The sequence below is a fragment of the Protopterus annectens genome, chromosome 3.part1 (assembly GCF_019279795.1).
Source record: "Protopterus annectens isolate FY-2018-M chromosome 3.part1, PAN1.0, whole genome shotgun sequence".
In the NCBI taxonomy this organism is placed as follows: domain Eukaryota; kingdom Metazoa; phylum Chordata; order Ceratodontiformes; family Protopteridae; genus Protopterus; species Protopterus annectens.
Window position 1 is genome coordinate 294607442 of NC_056732.1, and position 18312 is coordinate 294625753.

Here is an 18312-nt window from a genome sequence, read left to right on the forward strand (position 1 = left end):
GAGCCCGCAAGATTTTTTGCAGGGGGGGGTGCAAACCCAGACCCCTCCCACTTTGCCCCGCCCATGCCCCACCCACACAGCCATTCCAGTCTCCCATTTCTTGGCCATTTCTCCCCAGTTGCCATAAACACTGTTCAAAAGACAGTGTGCATACCGTTGTATGCTTTACTTGTAAAATTATTACAGATATTTCAATTTAATTTACAACTTTTATTGCAAATTTTATAGCACAAACACTGATAGACATTTGGTAAACAAAATAATAGTCTTACAATGAAAACAGACTAGGCATTAACACTTCTCTACCTTTGAAACAGTCAAAGAAAATGCATATGACCAGTGGCGGGTTAAGTTTACTGTTGGGCTGTTTTAAAATCATAGGCCCCTTGCACACATTTTTAGGACCATGCAAAAGTTCTTTGATTCACCTTCCTGACTGAATTAATTATAATATATAATAATCAAATTATATCCTTTGTATAATGTCGCACCACTTAGTTTTAAATTTATAGTTTTGAACATTTTTCCAATAAGCAATGGAACAAAACACATGAACCAAAAATGACAAATTGCCCAATTCAGAACTTTTCAACCATAAAAGGCTACTCAAAATGTTGTCATTACAATCCACCAATATTAGTCAATATGCACAATCTCTGCAGAAGTCATCTGAATAATTCCACATTAAAGAGATCTGAAACTAATGACAAGGTTGTTGCTAGAAAACAACTTTATATTTCAGTGTTTCATCTACAAATTCAGTGTCTGCTCCCCATGAAGAATAAATTGCCTATGTTAAATTAATAAAAATGGTAAGCTGGTATATTGCAATAGGGAATGGTGGCAAGCTGAAAAACAGGTACTTAGTTACTAGACATCTCATCCAAAGGATGACATACTCAGGACTGCAGCACCACACCCCCCTTCAAATACAAATCTACATGCTGTGGGAGTAGAACTTACAGCTCTCTGCATCAAGATGCAAGTTTTCTACCTGCTAACACTGCTTTAAAATTCTATATCACAATAGTGATACCATTTGCTAAACAAAACAGTTGCACATTTTATGCATACTTAGCATGAGCAGCAGTAAACGTCTCTTCCCTTGATGCTCACAATTCCTTGAAAATGCATTTGAACATAAATTACATCTGCTAACTCTGAGCATTTCACTCTCACTCTCTCTCTCTCTCACACACACACACACACACACACACACACACACACCTTTTAAACACAAACACACACACACCATAGGCGCCGGAAGCTGCTAAAGACTGAGGAGCGGAGGGTGACGGGGCACTTAGTGAACTAAAAAGGGTAATTTTTTTATAACTATTTGCTACCACAACATAGGTTCACTTGGAGGGCATTTTAAGCTTAGCCAATTCCCTTTTGATGCATGAATTAACATTTTCTGATTGGTCTTAGTGATCCCCATGGCTGATAATTGTATATTAGCCCTAGTGTCAACAACGGTGATCATACCATAGATAATTTGAGGGGGCCATGTAAAGGATGCAGCATTTAAGAACTGCCTCTATCCATTAGTGGCATGAGGGGAAATCCTGGAGTACATTTTCTATTACCCATCCTTAGATCCAAGTTGCATTTGAATATGGATGGATGAGCTTTGCTTTATTTTTATGGATAGTCTGTTCCGGAACAGTGGCAGCCTCCATCATATATATCCATCTTTCCACAACATTCAGTTTAGATAGCTGGACTGAGTATTTCTGATGCCATTTGACTTGCTGATGTTCAATAGGTCCATCTGTATTATGTCGGAGGATGCTTTGTATGCCAGACATGTCACCTCTAAGCACTCTGTAGGATACTGAGTATAATAATAAATCTTTGAGGTAGTCCATGCAAGACCTATTGTTTAGGACTTGTATCCTTTTAGTAAAGTATCTCTGAAGATATTCACTTTGTTGCATGGGGCTGGACAGATAAATGCCAAAGTGGGCATTATACAAAATGATTGACATAATGAGAGCTTTGTAAAGGGGGACAACAACATCTCTAGATCTAGTCACAATCAATTTGTTTATAAGCTGTGCAATATAGAAAGGCTTTATGACGCTGGGCACATGTTGGTCAAAAGTGAGGTCACTGTACACACAAGTTCCCAAATGCCAAACAAATGGATCAGTTCTCAGAGGGCATTGTCATGATTTTGACACCAGTTATTATTTGGGACAAACCTTCCGGCATGAAGTCATTTGGGGATTTAATAACTTCTCCTAGCTTGCAGTCATCTCAAGCTTAGCTGGCCAACGCTCTTTGGCATTTCCTTTTACTTTTGAGATGTATACGCCAAACAGAAAAAGTATCAGCACTGAACCCTGTGGGACTCCATTGGTGACTGGTCTCTTCCCCTGTTTTGATCTCCTGCATCCTGTGAGCCAAGTTGGCAATGCAGCTGGTGATCTAAGTGTTTGCTCCTACATTATTCATCTTCTATACTACACCTGAGTAGGGGATTGTGTCAAAAAGCTTTGCCAGGTCAAGGTAATGTGGTGTGAACTGTTTTACCTTCATCCATTGCTTTGGTAACAAGAGTAACATTTAAAATTTGCCCATGATTTTGAGCCTTTCACAGTTTCCTCTGGGCTGTTTTCAAACACGTTAGGGCCATGCATGCATGTATGCATTCATTGATTTGCCTTCTTGATTGTATTAAATTATATTCCTTGTATAATACAGCAAACATTAGACTTAAGTTAGAGCCCATTTTAAATTTATTGTTTAAACATTTTTCCAGTAGGCAATGAAACAAAAATGCATTAACCAATAATGGCAAAACTGCCATATTCAAAACATTTCCATCATAAAGGTCTACTTTCACACACAACTGCACTTTAAATTTATTGTTTGAACATTTTTCCAGTAGGCAATGAAGCAAACTGCATGCACCAGTATAATGACAAAACTGCCCTATTCAGAACATTTTCATGATAACAGTCTACTTCCACACACAACTGCATTTTAAATTTATTGTTTGAACATTTTTCCAGTAAGCAATGAAGCAAACTGCATACACCAATAATGACAAAACTGCCCTATTCAGAACATTTCCATGATAACAGTCTACTTCCACACACAATATATAAATACAGAATCACAGTAGTGTAAGCCATAGGCATGTTGGCTACAGTAACCTTTGTGAGATACTCTGCAGGTGTGGGTATGTCTGTCTAATAGCTTACAGCTTACTGTGAAAAAAATCAGTGCTTAAAATGGCAAGAGCTCTGTATCATATACAGCAAAGCAGCAATCACCCCCCTGCACCCTGACATATAAAATAAGCTCTTATTAATCAAAAATATTTCAGTAAATTCTCAGCTCCTACCTGCATTACACACGCAATTAAAAATTTTGCCAGTCTGGAAAAAGGCAGGATCTACAACTTTGAATCTTGGGGGTACTATAAGTAATTATAGCCTGTTTTAAAAAGAACAGTCAAAAAAATGTTCACCTTTTTATTCAAGAAATCTGGGCAAAGCCAAAAATAATGGACATAGTCCTTAAAAGGAACAAATTTTAAACATTATTTTTTATTTGTAAACCAGGTAAGCCTACTGAGAAAGGTAAAGAAAAAAATACCTGCCCCCAAAAATTAAACAAGCAGCTGCAACTGTCCCAATGCACTTACCTTGGTGTGCTGTGTTTTCATGAGTGGTATGCATGTTAAAAGAAAAAGCACTTGTTTAAAGGGGAAAAAAGTTAAAAAAAAAACAGTTTGTTGAACAAACAGCAGTAGGTATCCAGCTACACATTTACCTGAGACGTCAGTAGCCCCTGGCAGCCATCCACATAATTTCTATTATAATCAACCACTCACTCTGTTTCTGTTAAGCTCTTCTGAATGAAAACAGAGCTCAGTGACTTCACTTCAGCACGCTGGTCTTCAGTATGCTGAAGAAAACACCTTGTGTCTGTATGTTTTTATATAAATGCATTTGAAATGCTGTAATGCATGAACCTGATCACTGTATGTTGAAGCAATACCAGTTTTTTCTACAATTAATTTAAATTGTTAAAAAATATATATTTTTGGAAATAACTGCTGCTTGCTACACTTCCTTTTAGATCTGGGTAATGCATCTTTTTTTTTTGGTGTGGGGAGAGTAATGTTTTCTGCTCTTTGCTTCACAACAGTTTCTCATTAAATTAGAACCACAGGTGAAACAACACTGCTCCAGACAGTGCATGCCCTAAGTATATAAAAGCTTGAGTGAAGGCAGCATTTCATTATAAATGTACAGTTGCTCTTAACAGCTATCAAATCCATAAAGACAGAAAATCAGACGTCAGCTACGACTATGAGCTTTACAACAGGAGTAAAGTTTGCATACTAAAAACACCCATCAACATTGCCAGCAGCCAGTAGCTGAAGTGATATAATTAGCTCAGAGTAGTTAAAAAAAAAAAAAAAAAAATCATGGAGATGCAACTGGTGCTCAGAGATATGAACCATAGTTCTATATCAAGAACTCTGTAACTGAAGTATCAATATGTAAAACAAAGCTCTCAACATTTTTTGAGGCAAAGAGAAGCACTCTTTTTGAAATATGCAGTTTCAGAAAGTCTTCATACCATCCTATACTGAGAATGCTTAGCAATACTGATGATGCACAAAGACACTAAGATCAAAACACGAGTAATACAAGGGTCTACTACAAACATGTGAGCCCCATGCACTTGAAATTCACTGTCTCTAATCCTTGGACTCAAGCATCTTGTAGATCACGTAGGCTGCTACTTGCACTGAGACTCGAATGTGGGTTAAGACATGCAGCTGTCACAGCTTACATGGACACATTATTCCAGTCCAAGCGAGATAAGTTCAGTAGATGTGGTGAAGGAATGGGTGGATGGGAGTGTCATTTAAGGCACCTGTTGGGAAGAAAGTTTTATGGTTAGGGAGTGGGAGGGAAGTCTTAGGGTTAAGGAGCCAGAGGAAGTTTTTTGGTTAGAGAGCAGTAAGGAAGATTTAGGGTTAGAGTTAGGGTCCCGGTAGGGATAAACAGGTTTATTGGGTAGTGTTGAGAACTAAGTAGCTACGTGGAGTTTGACCACTTGCCTGTTCAGGTAAGTGGCAGCAAGTGCGTTGCTAGCATGCAAACATAATGCTCAACTAACATGAAGGGAAAGGCATATATTAAACTATTTCTGATATTTAAAGATGCAAAATGTCAGAATATTAGAAATATTTGAATTAGAGGAAAAGTGAAATAAAAACAAAAAATAACATGTTCTGACTGCCTAATACACATTCTAGTAGGGTACCTAAGAAAGTTAAACATGAGTGCAGATTATGATGAGCAGAAAAATATGACATAACAGTTGCATTTCCATATACAGTAGAGGGAAGGTTTCCAACCAGAATCACTGTCCTACCAAAGTCAATGTCTGTGTTGTCAGAAATAATTTTCTAAATAATACATGAGTATCTCACTAAAGAAAGTGCAGAAACACAAACACATACACATGGCAGCTTACTCACTCTGAAAAGCGAAAAGCAACCAGATTCCGCAGCACAACTGTTTCCACTCCATCTTCAGTCAGTCCTCGCAAAAGAAAACCCATCAGACTATCAGCAGAAACTGTCAGTTTCTTAAACCATCCGTTTCAGTTCCCGCTCGCGCCATGCAATGATGTCAGCATACTTTTCACCTGTAGTCCACTCTGGAATTCAAATTCTTGATGCAGAAACAGGTCGCAAACACCTGTTGCGTCTGTGCAATGGGATGGGATGCAAAGGGCACTCTTAAAGAGGAACTCCCGCCCTTTAAAAAAATTTTTTTTTTATAAAAATAAAACTAATCCCAACTAGCCAATTTCAGGGGGGTGCAAGTGCACCCCCTTGCACCTGCCTGCGGGCGCCCTTGTCTGCCACCCTAAGCCATCTGGGTCCCCGAATATCATGGGTATCTATGTGGACAGGAATGTTAGTGGGGAAGTAACTAAGGATTTGTAAGGGAGGGGGTGTTAGTTTAATAATATTTTAAAGGGAGTGGGAAGCATCAGCATCTTGGAAAAAAGATGTGGTGGCTGTACTACCCAAAGAGGGTAAAGACCCATCAGACCCAGGTTTGTATAGACCTATTTCAATTTTAAACCATGACTATAAAGTGTTCATGTCTATGCTCACTAAAGAAATGCCAAAGTTGTTGGTAAAAGTGATAGATATTGATCAATGTGGTTTTGTGGAGGCGAGGCAAACATTTGACAACATTAATACAACAATGATGATCAAGAGAGAAGCAGAATGTAAAAAAAATGCTAATGAAGCTGTTGGGTCTTAATGCAGAGAAAGCATTCAACAGAGTAAGCTGGGATTTTGAAAGACTGATGTAATGACGTCGGCTGCATGTTTTATACCCGACGACCTGACTTTGTTAATCAGGCCGACTGAGGGCTACTGCAAGCAGATAACCCAAATGTAATGACTGCAACAGTGAAACACGAAGAACACCAGTAATACGGTTAATTAGGAAAACATAGTTATAAAAGTTAAAGGGGGACAGCTCTTTTCCGAAAAGTTATGGTTGAACACAGGAACCAGGCAGAGGTGTACTCTTTCCCATTATTTACTTTATATTTAGAGCCACTGGCAAAGAAAATAAGGGACTCAGAATTCAAGGATATAACTGGTGTGCTAATCAAGAAAAACTGGCTTTATTTACAGATGATACTATTTTGTACTTGATATGTCCAGAAAAGGACATCTCAGTCTTGTGGAATATTTTTACAAGGTTTCATGTTTTTTTGGGGCTATAAAATTAATGAAGATAAAACAAAGACCACAGCCATAAATTGTGCGCCCACCCACGAATTGGTACAGCAATACTTACATTTATGGGAACACAATCAGATGAAGTACTTAGGAGAACAGGTTAAAAATACTTCTGTTATGACAGCAAAGGATATTTGTGAAGAGACTAAAAAGATAATACAAAAACTGAGAAACTGGAAGCTCTTGTTTATGGCTATGGTTAGTAAGATAAAAAAGTGAAAATGTTTTTAGTCTCTTCAGTTTTATACACAAGTCGGGCATATTTTTTTTTATCAACGCGAGGAGAAGTTGTGGACAATAATAAATAAAAAGTTAAAGGATTTTATCTGAGGTGAAGGGAGCAGGCAAGAGTTAAGTGGTATAAGCTGATCCTCCCAAAACAGCAAGGCTGTTTAGCATTACCTGATATGAAGGGATATTTTAGAGCTACACATTTAAGGCTCATATAGACAACACAAGCAAAAGGTTATATGATTCAAAGTGGAAAGGAATGATGATGAAGCCGGGTGAGGGTTAAGAAAGGAGGAGTGTGTGGGATTATGGATGCAGATCCTTAAGGAGAATAATAACCATACAGAATATCATTTTCATAAAGTTGAAGAAAGTATTCTAAGAACTAAGCCAAAAGGGAATGGACACTTCCATTGGTAGTCAATAGGTTCACAAGAAAATAGGCAAGAGGGGGCTGGAACTTACAGGAGAAAACTGGCAAAGGAACCAAGGTATTGGGAGAGGAAAGGGTAATACAGTAGAATGTGGCCAAGAATAAGTTTGGACTGCAGGTTAAAGACTGCTTTTTATACCAGGGACTGAGAGCAGAGTATAGGCAAAGAGAAAGGGATACTGGAGTCCTAACTGAAAGACCTGCTCTGGTAGACTTTTTAGTGGAATCTAGGGCAGAAGTTGATCTTAAAAAAGGATCATTAGTAAGGCATGCTAGGGCAAGATAACTATAAGAATCTCTCAGAGGAGCTTAGAAAAGATTGGGAAGAAAAACTGGAAAAGCAAATTACAAGTCAACAAAGGGATGATATATGTATGGCTCCCATGTATGCAACAAAATCCAGAAAGTTTAGGATTTTTGCTTGGAAGTGTTTGCATTTTTCCTAAGATAGACAGCAAAATGTTGGAGGCGTGATGGGGAAGAAAGAGGCAACTGGGAACATGTTTTTTGGGAGTATAATGAGTTGGTAGATTTAATAACTTCCTTACAGAGTTCTGTGTCAGAAATATTAGGGAAGCAAATGGCTATAACTAAAAAAGTTATTGTTTTGAGCTGGGGCATAGGATCTGAATTGCCTAGACATAGTGTGGCCTTATTAAGTTTAATTCTACTGGTTATCAAAAAAAAAAAAGCAATTAATAAAAAAATGGAAATAAAATCTAAAACAGCTGTATTCGAAAGTACTGATTACTGTAAAAAGGATAAAAGAACTGGAAGTGAGATCTTTTGAAAAGGGAAGGAGCAAATTACATGCAAACAAAAGGAATTTGTGGGAACAATACGCAAAAAATAATGCCTGGCAAGGTGTGAGTTAATGTGCAATTAACACCCGCCTAGGGGAGTTAAGAGGCCTGACTCCGCATGCTGAGGTCCTCTACATCCCTGGAAGAGCATTAATTACAAATTAACCCACACCCTGGAGGGTATTACTGTGCTTAGAGAATGGGCTTTCTGTAAAATTGTTGTGTTTTGCTTATTTATTTTTAAAATACTACATTGTTTTTTTAAATATATTTTTGATATAAAATAGTTCATCCACTTAATGTTTCAAACTTGCTGTATTATATGTTACTGGTGTTGAAGGAAGCATTTTACATCCAAAAAACATTTAAAAAAATATCGAGGCATTTACGTTTTTTTGTCCCTTACTCCTAAAACTTTTGTTTTGCAGCCTGTCATTGGAGAATGAAGTTACTAAAGTTTCACACTATTATTTTCTTCAAAAAATACATACCAACACAAATCCTTTTAATTAAGCAAGTTTGTAATTTTATAAGAGCAGTAATTAGCATCTGTTCCTATTTTGGAGCCTTTGTTCCCTCTCTATTTTAGGCTTTATGCAGATTTTTTGAGCTAAGAGTCAACAGAGCGCAATTTTCAACTGTCCAGATGTTTTCAGAATGTCCAAATTTTTGGCTTGTATGTTTGGTCTCATTCTCATTTTCTGGCAAATCACTGGGGACTGAAGTCATTAATAATGACAGACATTTGATTTTCAGAGTTCTTATCCTTCAGATAATACATGCAAATGGAAAACCTGTTGTTCTAGCAACTTTCTAACTTTATAACAGCAACATTTAAAATCTGTCCTTATTTTTGGTCGTTTGTCGTTTACTTCTGGCGGCAAGAGGTTGAAAGGTATAGAAGAGGTATGCAAACCTCTTAACTGATGCTGTTGCTACCAGGGATCCCTCTTACTCTCTCTCTCACACACACACACAATATATATATATATATATATATATATATATATATATATATATATATATATATATATATATATACACACACACACAAACTTGCAGTCTGTTCTGCTTTCATATACACATCCACTCACACATACAGACAGAGACAAACACACATTTTTTTCAGTTTCATTTATTTTACACTCCCTAAACAGCAAAATAGTTACTTAGCAAGTGTAAGATAATGGCTCAATCGATCTCTCACTCTTATACACACACATACTCTCACACAGAGACATAAACTCATTCACACATTTTTTTTTTAATTTTATTTTACACTCGCTAAACAGCAAAAGCATTGCTTAGTGAGAGTAAAATAATGGTGGCCATTATTTTTTTTCTGTCTGAAGTCCATGGCAGCTTGATATGCTACCATGAACAGGCAGACTCGTTTTTCAGCAGCCATTAATTGTACATTAATACCCTGTTGGTGCGCCCTCATTCTACAATCAAGGTGCTGATGTACAGTTCACCCATTCTCTAAATGCAGAATAATGTTCAGCAGAAGGAGTGAGGTTTAAAGGAAGGCAGGAATTGAGCAATTTATGTAATGCTGGACTGAATGACAGTTATTGTAAAGAAAGAAAATGTATGTATATTGTATATTGTATGAAAATAAAAAAAAATGAATATGGTTTATTTTCTTTTAATGTATGTGTGCCAATGTCTTAAGCAATAATTTAATAAAGGTTGTTGTTGTTGTATCTTTCGACTTTTCCCGGTTAGGGGTCTCCACAGCGGAACTCCTGTCCACTAATGATTGGCAGTAGATTTAAATACCAATAATTTAATAAAGGTATTTAAAAAAATATGTGAATGCGATATCTCTCAACCTGCAGACTCGAATACCTGGACAAATGCTGCTGAGCAACAATAAACCTGCATACAGGTCAGCTTAAGTCCTCTAGCTTCTAACAGGATTGTAAAGTACTCCCACTAAAAAACACATGACGCAAAATATAAGCGTATTTTACTATAACACAGACAACATGACACTACTACTGACAATCACTGGCACCAGCATTATAAGTTACACGTCTGAGAGATATTCAGTATTTTTTTATTGTTAATTACATAAATTAGCACAATTCTTGCATTTCTATAAACAAGCACACAAAAAGGAATGCCTTGCTTTCTGATGAAAGCTCAAATCTGGCTGAACAAAAGTGACTGTCACTATCCGTAAGCTGTACAGCTTTCAAAGTGTGAAAAGTTGTTTGTGAAACTTTACAGAAAATATAATTCAGGGATTTTGCTTATTGTAATATGTTACAGTATTGCTGTATTAACTTTGCACTGACTTTTGTCATAACAAAGCAGTGATTCTAAGTAAATCTCTGTCAGTGAGTCCATAGCAAACAGCTTTAGTGGTTAACTACATTCCTAGATAGACAGCTCATCTAAGACTGACATGCAAGCGCACACACACACACACACACACACACACACACACACACACACACACACACACACACACACACACACACACACACACATATAATAATCATAACCATGAAGCAAAGTGCTAGGGGGATCACATAAGAAGCTGTGGAGACCACTTTGGGATACTGATGTCTACACTTAATTATGCCACAAACAGTACTGGCCCAGGTAGCACACAATGGCAGAATAATCTGCTGCATAATGTAGTTTAAATAAGCACTTATTAATGAAGAATGATTCACATTAGTAATTTCACAATACTATTATAAAATTTCATTAAAATACTTTACTTCTGAAAAGAAATACGTACTGCATTTTTGAAAATTACATGCAGTCTTATAATTAGCTGCTTTTCAAAATTTGTCAAAACTGTATTTTAGTGGTCATACCTCATAAACAAAAGTACTGAATTTTTGAATTGCTCAGAGGGTAATTTTTACACAGCAAACTTTATATCTGCAAGACCATATTGCCCAGAACATAAAGACAGCCATCACACTTAAGCTGCTCTGAAGAAATGGCTATAGTGGAAGTTCTGGAAACAAAACAGAATGAACTTCTAAAGTTATTCTTCTTCTTCTTTCGGCTTTTCCTGGTTAGGGGTCTCCACAGCGGATCACCTGTCCACTCGTGAGTGGCAATAGAGTTTTACGGTGTTGAGTTGCCAGCCCGGCGCCCAACCTTCCACGAACTTCTAAAGTTATTGAGGAGTGCATATTAAATCTAAATCAACATAAGGATGCCAATAAAAGATTACCTAAAGTATGACTTCGCAATGAGTGTTGCAACTGGTCTGCTAAGTAACAGCCATATTTTCCTCAGCTGCTCTGTCCTTTCTTTCTTCTCTCTCAAGCATATTTAAATGCCCAAATCCTTCTGACTTGCACTTGATATGTTACTTCAATTAGTAACATATTCCACACTTTCTTGGAAATAGCACTTTCTTAACTGCAACCTGAACAACATAACTGCAGCTGCCAATTATGTCACAGCTTCCACATCATTACACCAACTCCATTCTCTCACTCACCTTGGTTGTTAAAGTTTGATTGGGAGTCACTTACTTGGAATTGCTCTTTTCACACACTATAGCAGTTGTGACATTAGTGATGCGTAGGTTAATGACACTAGCTGGTGACAGGCTAAGTAATTGTAACTTAAAGAGGCGACTTGGAACTTTCAGACACCCTACTACTTTAAGTTTAACATCAGTATTTTATGGCAAATTTGGGACAATTCAGAGGTATGGTGAATGCCCCATATTTAAGTAGTCAAGGATTTGATTCCCTCAGCCTCCACTGCCTAACTGTGCGACTCTGAGCAAGTCAGTTAGTTAACCAGACACAGCTCCTGGGCGGAGTCTGAAAAAGGTCTACTGAGATCAGTGCTCAAACTGGTAAACAAACAGAAATAAAGATACTACATTGGATCTGGGCTAAACAATGAGCCTTCAGGTGTTCAACACAGATCATAAAGAAATAACCATACAGCCTGTAATGATATGTCCAGCCTTGCCATGTCTAAAATTAGTTTTAGCTAGTCTAGCATACAGAGGATTATGACTGTGTCTTTCTTTAATTATAAAAAAGATATTACATATTCAAAAAATGAATTTCAAGAAAATTATCTTCACAGTGAACCAAAGCAAAGCCAGCATGAATACACAGTGTGTTTCATACAAAACCAATATATGCTACACTTAGACTGCTAGGACAGTAAACGAACACAAAAGGGCAACCAGTCTGTACATAAACATCTCCATATGACCTTAGGCAATCCCCGTTAAAACAGTTTTATAGTATGGGATGGTTTCATAAGTAAAGCACACATTTTTCTACAATATTTCAGGATGCCACAAAATACATACGCTGATGAGAAATCCACATTTGCATTACTAACCTTAGTCAGTATTCTCCCTCTCATATTTTTTTCACTCCACAATTAGGTTTGTTCATTTCATTCAGTGTCACCGGAGTGTCAAAATCTATCTTGGCAGAGAAGTAATCCAGGATTGGACATTACCTTACCACAGGAAAAATACTCTCAAATACACACACACATATCTACAGGGAATTTAGGAGAACAGACAGTTTGCTTGGAGACATGACTTTGGATGTGGAAGAAACAGAAGGCTCTATGGAAGATTCTCACTTACTGAGGAAGAACACAGAGACTCACCATACTCATACTGTACAACACTTTAACAACTTGCTTTGTACACTTCAGAGTGCTGTGTGCCTGAAGCCATCTAAAAGATGCATGGCTCTCAACCTTCCATCTCCAAAATGAGGAACACTAGTCCTCATAATGTGGAACAAATGGGCAATGTGGAACACATACTAATGGCTTACTAACAACTTCAACTAGGAAGGTCATAGGATGGTTAAAATATGCTGGCTTCACTTATAAAGAAGATATTTTAATGAATTAATGTGATTAATTTCTATGTACCATGCTTTTCACTTAAAAAAATTCCTAACACTGAATGTGTGACAGAATCTTTCAATGTGGAACTTTGAGGAACATGAACTTTTTAGGACTCCATTTGAGGTACTTTCCTCATAATGAGGTACACTTGAGAGGTATGAAAAGATGTTTCCTGGGATAGGCACCTGGCTGTTGGAAATTTAAGTTATAGCAAAATCTTTTAAGGTCTACATTACCATTAAGGGATCTGGATGAGACTGGGAATATACGTCGTTTTACCCTTCAGGAACTTAGCATTTTAATGAATTATCAGACATGCACCTTAAATCTATATCTGAAAAAAATGCTGCTGATATAAATCAAGCTCATTTATGAAATACACTGCCTTTTTAACAAGTAAGAAATGTTTAACTGCTATGCACCACAAATAAAAATAACATGTTAGTTTAAAAAAAAATTGCAAACATACGCTACTCAGCATTAGAAATTTTTTCTTTAAAGACTGCACTTAAAGATTTTGTCACTACAAGGTGTTTGATGTTATCAAAACAATCCTGTGTTTCTTTAATCATTGTAAAATTGAGCAATCTGACAAGAGGAATTTAGGTCTGACAAATTTCAGTCACTTGAAAGAGAAGTTATTGATGGATGTAATTTCATTTAAATGCGAGTGAACACAAATGATTTTATTTTTTACAGTGTGCCTTCCTCTCTGCAGCTATCTACATCGCTTTGATTTAAGGCACTATCTGCAAGCAGTAGCACCCGTTTCTCTTCTATCTGCTTACAGTAAACACATATGCAGTTAAAATAAGATAAATGAACACCTCAAGCAAATTTCTCAGTACTTCAAGAAGAAATCAGTGAAGGAAATCTCTGTTTATAATGCAGCCCTTCCCCAAGAACACAGTGACTGAAGAGAAAAGTAGTGAAGACTGTAATGGGCCCTCGAGAACAGAAAATAAACGGTACAGAGAGGTAGAAAATATAAAGGTACAGAGAACACTACAGAAACAATGAAGAAGGAAAGAAAAGCGCCAACAAAAAATAGAGAGATGCTCTAAGACAAACTGTAGTATACAGGTAAAAGTGGATAACAAAGGTGTTATTATGGCATGGTCTCCTACAAGACTGAAAAGCACAACTCCTGAATTTAAAACACTGTCAACATAATATGCAAAAACTTACTATGACCTACTAAATAGATAACAAAATTCACAGACAAAAACGAAAAACACATTAAAAACATCATTGTAAATCAAGTGTTTCTGAAGGAAGAGAATCTCACATAACCTCCAACCTGTACTTCATTATTTTCACCCCAAGATGCGTCAGGCCATTCCAGAACACGAATAATAAAGTTAAAATCCTCTGCACAATGAAAAGTACTCAAACAATCACTTTTAATGTTATCTCTTGGTTTGACTCCCTGTCAAACAACAGAGCAATTTTTTTTTGAAATTCACAAACTTAGGTTGTGTAACCCTGGATTTTACTAAACTTGCAAACTGCTGTTCAACAGGCTGTGTGGTCTAGTATAGGGTGAACTATTTTAATTTTTTGAAACCATATAGTTTGTTTTTCAGTCCTACAAGAATTGTAAATTGCACATATCTATCTATGACTTCAGTTACAATTATGATGAAGATGTCATATTCTTAAATGGTGATGCTGCTGATAGCACTACTGTGCAGGTCATTAATTTATTACTTTGGAGTACAGCACATGCTAACTAATGCATCATAAAGCCAGCACAACAAGGAAAAGACGATTATAGCTGCATAACTTTCTTGAAACCTCACACCATTCAGGACATGTAGATTTGGGGATACTTCCAAGACCTGCTCATACTTGATGTGCCCGGTGCTTCAGCTTCTTTTGTTTCTCTGTGAGACGGGGGCAAGACCTGTTTGGTTCCTGGATGCTGGATGAAAGTGGCAGATTCCTCTGCATAACCAGCAAATGGACTATTTAACTCCAGCACTTTTTTGAGGTTTTGTTAAAAATGCACAACTTGGTGGAATGCAGTATGAGCTAACCAGTGAGCTTGAAAAGAAACACAAGGGTGAGAAGACAAGAAGAGCTATACCACCTTCTGGAGACCTAACACCATCCAGCACTTGAAAATTGATCATGAAATATTTCTGAGGACTCCTGTCTGAGATTTAAGCTTATTTTCTTTTTTCCTGTGAGACAAGAGCAAGAGGGATTGGTTCACAGGTTCATAGATAAGGACTAAATAGTTGCCCTTGTGGGCCATTTTAAGCCTATCCAATTTCCCTTTCAAAGATGAGAATTAAACCCTGTACCTTGTGTCTGTAAAGTAAACACCTTAACTATTTTAGTAATCCCCAACCCCATCACCTGCGCACGGAAACCCAATGATCCTGAATGCCAGTTGAGAAAGGAGGATTCCTCAGCATCACCAGCAATTAGACTGTTTAGATCCTACATCTTTTCTGATCTTTATAAAACTGCTATCATTTGCAAGTTCATTGCTTAGCTACTCTGCACACAGTATTGCAGTGGGTAATAGCTACATTGCAAGGTAGTCCCACCATGTAGTAGCTATTATGGCCTTCTAACCTTTTAAAGGCCATCACTTCCAATCAGAACAACTATGCATACCCTGGATCCAATCAGAACAACTATGCATACCCTCGGTCCACTATAAGACTGTTGCTGCACACAAAAAGGAATTCCTTGCTTTCTGGTGAAAGCTCATATCTGGCTGAACAAAAGTGATTGTCACTATGCCTAAGCTGTACAGCTTCCAAAGTGTGAAAAGTTGTTTGTAAAACTTTACAGAAAATATAATTCAGGATTTTTGCTTATTGCAATATGTTATAGTGCAGCTGTAATGACTTTGCACTGACTTTTGTCAAAACAAAGCAGTGCTTCTGGGTAAATCTCTGTCGGTGAGTCCATAGCAAACAGTTTTAGTGGTTAACTACAATCCTAGATAGACAGCTCATCTAAGACTGACATGCAGGCACACACACACACACACACACACACACACACACACACACACACACACACACACACACACACACACACACACACAAAGACACACAATAATCATAATCATGAAGCAAAGTACTAGAGGGATCACATAAGAAGCTGAGGATACCACTCTGGGCTACTGATGTCTACACTTAAGCATGCCACAAACAGTACTGGCTCAGGCAGCACACGTTACTTTGATGGAGCCAATGGCAGAATAATCTGCTGCATAATGTATTTTAAATAAGCATTTATTAATGAAGAATGGTTCACATTTGTAATTTCACAATACTATTATAAAATTCCATAAAAAACTTTACTTCTGAAAAGAAATACTGCATTTTTAAGAATTACGTGCAGTCTGATAATTAGCTGCTTTTCAAAATGTGTCAAAATTGTATTTTAGTGGTCATACCTCATAAACAAAAGTACTGAATTTTTGAATTGCTCAGAGGGTAATTTTTACACAGCAAACTTTCTATCTGTAAGACCATATTGGCCAGAATATAAAAAAACGACAGCCATTACACTTAAGCTGCTCTGAAGAAATGGCTATACTGGAAGTTCTGAAACAAAACAGAATTAACTTCTAGAAGTTACTGAGAGGTGCATATTAAATATAAATCAACATAATAAGGATTCCAATAAAAGATTACCTAAAGTATGATTTCCAATGAGTGTTGCAACTGGTCTGCTAAATAACAGCCATATTTTCCTCAGCTGCTCTGTCCTTTCTTTCTTCTCTCTCAAGCATACTTAAATGCCGAAATCCTTCTGACTTGCACCTGGCACAAACCTGCCCAACAGCTGCTTCCGAAAGTCCTTATGCAGGAAGAAAAAAAGCTGGGGCTCTGCACTATACAGCATCTGAAGTAATCAGCACACTTTGGTCCACAGGAGAAGCAAAATGGTAAGTCTTTGTGCATGGCTACACATTTGTGGACTACGTGCCAGACAAAGCAGCATTGCAACATGGCAGTAATGTACATCACTAGCACTGCATATGATACTATGCTGCTACAGATGGAAATAGTGTTCCACTGCAGTGTTACAAGCATACACATGCTATATATATGCATTAGTATACTACTCACATGCCTCATGGTCACCATCATATGTATGGCTGCCACCAGCATGTCTGGGTAGTGCAATTCACTATGGCAGTGATTCAGATACAAAGGCACAAAACCACTACAATAACTGGCCCTTGTTCATTCCGTGCAGTGTTGCTCAGTATTGTACAACTGTGAAGGAACAGTTGGCATAATGGTTAAGGTGTTTACCTTGCAAACGCAAGGTGCAGGGTTTGATTCTCACATGGGGTAATTGGCTAGGCTTAAAATGGCCCACAAGGACAATTAGCCTAATACTAATCTATGAACCTAATCTATGAAATGGAGGAATTTAAGTTAAGATTCTGTTGGTTTGCAGCTTTACAAAGATAAGGAAGAGCTCTTGTCTGGTAAAGTTCCACAGCAAGAACAAAAAAAACCCCTGTCTGTGAACATCCACTCAATGCAACAAATACACATTTCTGTTAGAATAATTAGGAAAGAATACAGTCTCTCAGCTGTTACCTAGGGCATACATAATGAGTTCGCTTCGCAATGATACTTTGTCTTTGTGGAAAATTAAACACTGGCTGTTGGCACTATAAAAAGGAAAAAAGTTATCCATTATATGCATTTCAACTCTTAGCTGATGGTTCAAAAGAAGGAACGATCAGTTCCACTAAGACAACATACATTCACCCATGAGAAAGGCTTCACAAACGTTCAATGATGCTAGAGACAATGAACTAAAGCTCTTTTGAAAACTGGCAATCATAGCAAGGTGCACTTTCAATGATGAATAGCTTAATATTGTGACACAGCCTTAAAAAAATTAGTCAAAGCCTGCTGGAACCAGACATTAAAACCTTTAGCAATAACCCATAAAAAAATCCATTTGATTTTGTATGCTATTCTAGTATTAGGCCTTTGGGCATAAGTAAGAATCTATACTACTCTGGCTGTGTATGAAAAAGCCCCTGGCCACAACTGGAAATAAGCAAGCATATAAAGGAAGTGATGGTCTGGGATGAACTGAGACAGGTGGTTCAGGAAAGTTCTGAAGGACCTTATAACTAGACAAGTCATTAGAAAATGTTGTCAGAGAAGAGG